Source organism: Chenopodium album, chromosome 4, assembly GCF_948465745.1.
Source record: "Chenopodium album chromosome 4, dcCheAlbu1.1, whole genome shotgun sequence".
NCBI classification, from domain to species: domain Eukaryota; kingdom Viridiplantae; phylum Streptophyta; class Magnoliopsida; order Caryophyllales; family Amaranthaceae; genus Chenopodium; species Chenopodium album.
Window position 1 is genome coordinate 11,238,764 of NC_137837.1, and position 5,150 is coordinate 11,243,913.

Sequence of the window (5,150 nt, forward strand, 5' to 3'; positions counted from 1 at the left end):
ATGACGGTGGTTGTGATGATGATTGTGGTTGTAATGGTGGTGGAGTGCTTTCACGTTTGACATTGATCGTCGATTGAGTGAGCTCTTCTCTTGGAAGTTACCTCCATTGTTAAGAGATTGAGAAGAGTGAGGAGAGAGAAAGTTGATGGAAAATGTTATGTTAACGGCGTGAATTGTGTGACTGTGAGCTAGAGTAGTGATATGGCAAGAATGCCAACTGTCAATGGCAAATTTACCATACCATCCCTAATTTAATGATGGAAATCTCATTTACACCCTTATGATTGACAATTTTTGTTGATCATGAAGATCAACTAGTATTTCCCCTAACCTTAGAAAGAGCATTTGTACCATTTTTTTTTTTTTTTTTTTTTTTTTTTTTTGGTGTTTAGAGAGCCACATGAGCAGGTGATGAGAATCGATCCCAAGAACTCTTGAAATCAGAAGGAGAGATTTTTTGTTTTTTGTTTTTTTTTTTTTTTAAGTATACTTTGTTTTGTCTTTGTTCATTTCTCCATTCCCACAAAAATGTAAGATTCTGCCACTAAGAAAGTAAACTTTGTAATGTAATTACTAACCTTAAAAATTATAAAGTTTTATTGACTCCTTTGATAATGCAATTATACTCATACTTTTAAAGTTTATTGCAATGCAAGTTCTCAATCTTGTTAACAAGTTACTATAGAAAAGAGATAATGAGAGAACAAGAGAGTGTTATGTTGAATTGTGTGGAAAGAAAAGAAATGAAGGCTGGATTTATATAGGAAAATAGCGAAACAAAAAAATTTCCTAAATGGGAATAATTTAGGCATATACAATAATTACTTCTTTAATAACATAATTGTGTGTATCAAGTCATCACGGTAAATACTAGCTTTACATCATACTTAAGACCTATTCTGATTTATTGAACTGAACTAAACTAATTGGAGCTCAACTGAACTGAATATTTTATGAGATAAGGAAATTAGGAATTGAACTGAACTGATTGAAGCTGAACTAAACTGAACTAAAAATAAACTGAAGAGAACATGCCCTTAAAGTCTAACTTACGCTTGACTTAGCTTGTAACTTTCATTCACATTTATAGTTATACTACGTGCTAGTATTTATTCTTATGCTCGATCTACAGTTAAATTAAAGGAATAAGAGTGTATATGTTCAAAAGAAATACGAGTATAATTGTTATGCACACGACCGACCCTTACAAAAGAAAGTCCTTAACGATTAATGAAACAAACAATTACATGAATGGATTTAATTATGTTTTAGTGTAATAAAAAAAATGGAAGGTTAATATTCGGTTGTGTTTAAAATCATGTTTGGTTCAGAATTGGATAGAATTAAAATTTTGCAAGGTTCATACTAGTTTGGTTCAAAACTAATCAGATTATTGAATTGGGTATTCGTCGGATTAATTTCAGAGGTTGAGTTTAGGTCGGGTCTAACTAGTTTCGTTTGAACTTAAGTCGAGTAAAATTGATTTCGGGTTGAGTTTAAGTTGGGTCCAAATGATGTTGAGTTAAGTTCAAACAAGGTCAAATTCGGATTTTGATTAAGTTCAGGGCGGTTACACATCTTGTTTGGGGCCTAAATTTCTCATGTCAAATTAGGTTGACAATTATTCAAAACGAAATATTTTTCGAATCATCGAGGTCGCTTTTGGCACCTCAAATAAAACAATCTTAGCTTCACGCAATACTGTTCAACCAGAAAAAAAAAATACATCGAAAGCGTTTCTCAATCTCATATGCCTCAAAATTTGAATGAATTGAACACACTCTAGGAGACAAAACAAATAAAAATAGTGATTGAAGATCCATCGTCGGGATATATATTTCCTACAAGCGTTTTAAAAATAATTATACTTTGTTTGTTAACATATTGAATAATAAAATTTAGAATTAAACACATACATTTTTTGTGAAAAAAAATTATTAAGATTATCCAAATCATGGTCCAAAAAACTTGGATGATTCTTGGATTTTGGATAGCCAATACATAGGATCATTTTCATGCAATTAATATTAAGTCATTTATATCTTCACATGATTTGAGAGTGCATTCCATAGTAAAAAAACGTGAGCGTCTCATTCCATAATGACGTACACGCAAAAAGATAGATTTTTTTGTGCAAATGTCATCGAATCTAAATAAATTAAAGCATTCATTATCTCACAACAAAAAGAAAATTGAAAAATGTAATCAATAAAAATGCTTATTTACCTACTTTAGGGGGTGTTTGATTTGGATTATTCAATAAAGGGTAAGTGAATGAACTTATTCTCTTTACCTTATTTTTACCTAACTTTCCTCCACAATCATTCCCTAACTTGCTCCCCCTCCAAGGATTTCATCAAAGGAAATGACTTTTCTCCATCTACCGACACCACTACCCCTAAGCACCTGCACCAAACAGCCACCCAACCATCCCACCACTGACATGTTGTCTTACCCAACACTAGCCACCTACCCAAACCACTACACCCATCCATGAACCAGCCTGAAAACCATAAATCCATCCACCTACCCCTAAAACTATGAAATCTGCCCCACCCACCACTCAACCACTATGAATTTCACCCTACCCTCCTCTAAAAACATGAAAATCACCCCATCCACCACGAATTTCACCCCATCCCACAAAAGAAAAAGAGAGTGAGTGATTAAAAAGGAGCAGCAATAGCATCGCGCGACCAAAAAAAGTGTGGGGGGGGGGGGGTGGGGGATTAGCGGTGAAGGGAAGAGGTGGTGGTTTAGAGGGAAGGAATGGTGTTGTAAGTTAGAGTTTCTATTTGTTATCTTTAAAACAAATAAGCTTGTAACTATAAGGGTATATCTTTCCATTCCCTTTTCCCTTTCTTAAACTCTTTCCCTTTCCCCTTCTCAAACCAAACACCCCCTTATAGTATCCTTAATCTATAACCCTTATAAAAGCCCCAACCACCCTTACTATTCCCAATTTACTGTTCCTTATGAACAGGAAATTGACGCTACTGCCCTTCCCTTACCTTAGCACCAAAATTACGCCCTTGCCCTTAGCCCCCTTCACTGATTGCCCAGATTGCCAGGGTAGTTTGGTCTTTTTGTTTTCGCATCCCAGCTGTTCTTTGTAATGGTGCCATTGGACTTTCCTATCCTGCTTTATTCCATATTTCCATCTTCCATCTCTCCCCTCGATTGAAGCGCACATTCTGAATCCTCCATTGGAGCTCCTTCTTAGCTCTCTTTCTTCCTTTGAAGCAGCTTTTGAGGTATGCTCATAATTTATTTAATTTAATCTACCCCCATTGCCATCCCCTTTCCCTCTTTCCATGGCTGACGCTAGGGTTTTTTAGTTCATTGAAGCAGTTTCCGAGCTTTCCCTCAGCCATTGAAATGTTTGCTCAATTAAGTCGTAATTTTTTCCCCTTTTTTTTGTTGTTTCAATTTCACCCTTCTTTTCATCTCAAATTCCCAGAAAAAGTAGAGGATTTTTTTTTAAAAAAAAAAAAGAAAAAATTTTTGGTTCGAATTTATATTGCGGGAGAAAAAGGGGGAGTAAGAATGTTGGAATTGAGAGATTACACTTGCTTCCCACCTTTTGTTGTTGTTGTTTATGCTACCCTTGCTTATGTTGTTGCGGCTATTTCTGCAATTGCGTTTTTTCAGGTAATTTCTGTTCTTAATTTTTATTAAATTATAAAAAAGTACTTTGTATTAATTAATTGTTTTGTACTAATTTGTTATTTTGTGTGATTTTTGTTTTTGGGTGCTTGTTGTTTTTGTGAAATGTGGTTGTTTATTGTTTTAGTTGGGTGATTTGATGGATTTTTTTACTTTTTGAATGTGGGTTGGTTTAGCTTGAGCTTTTATAAGGGGAATGAGGCGGTAGTACTTTTGGCTTTTTGAGCTTTTATTTGCAATCATACTTACTGGACCTTGTGTTGTTAATAATGGGAAAATTAGTGATGAATGGTGTTTGAATTTGATTGATATTTTCGAGATTTTGAGTGCAGCATTATGAGAGTTAGTTTAGGGAAGTAGAAGAAATAGCAAGTGTTTGGTGAAAGATTCCTTTTGTGTTTTGAGGAAATATAAGATTTGTTCTTTCTTTAAAGATTGTAATATCAGATTGATCCTTAGCTTCCTTTGGGACTGAAGCCAATGTGATTGAGGAAAAGAATGCATTGGAACATATGAAGTGAATTCCAGATTGTGTGTTTGTATTACTTGTTCATTTAGGTTTGAATTTCTTTGAGCATTGGTGAGGACCCATTAATGGCCTGTAATGGTAAAATTATCAGAATTTGGGGGTTTAGATTGTCAGTTTTGTCTAGAATGCATTGGCACATATGAACTAAATTCGACTCTCAAATCCCTCGTCTTAACTCATGAAGTTGAATGGTTACCAAAAATAGATTGCTGGGAATGAAATCCTTTTAGAAACATTGGACATATACTGATATACGTTGTACCTGCATTGTTGTTTTTTCCAAATATCTAAGCTATTAGATGTCGGGAAAGCTCATGGAAGCAATTGTGTAGAGAGCTCTGAATTTTCTGATAAAATAGAGAATGAATTATTATTCTTAATTTGTTGATTGCTGGGTATTTCTAATGTTGAAAGAAATAGATTGGTAGCAGCAAATGCTTAAGCTTCTCACTTAATGTTTTTCATTTTGTGATGACTTCAGAACATCGTTGGTGAGGAAGCAGGCAAAACTGTCATACAAGAATACTTGAGACGAAGGGGCTACTCACCATCACCTGAAGCAGTTCGTGCTTCTGCTTCCAAATTACAGGCGTATGTCAAGCCAAGTGCTGATGAAGGCTTGACCTAGCCAAGAAGCCATCCAGGGTACAGAAAGAGGCTTCAGCTTCTAATAACCAAAATAGTAGGGTAAAAATTCAGAAAGAGTTTTTTTTTTTCTATTACGATATATTCTTTGTTTTCATTTCCTCTTGCAATCAAAGGCATGAAGGATAATCACATATTTTGTCAAGCTTCACTTTGAATTTTGGACTTAGACACCTTACTGCATATTGTTAAACTCCTTACTGTTAGTGAGAACAATAATTTAACTTATAGCTCATTTTGAGGATGATACTAAAATTGATGTTATTCTTTTCCAGGTTATTGCCTTACTCACTCAGCTTGGAGATGAATA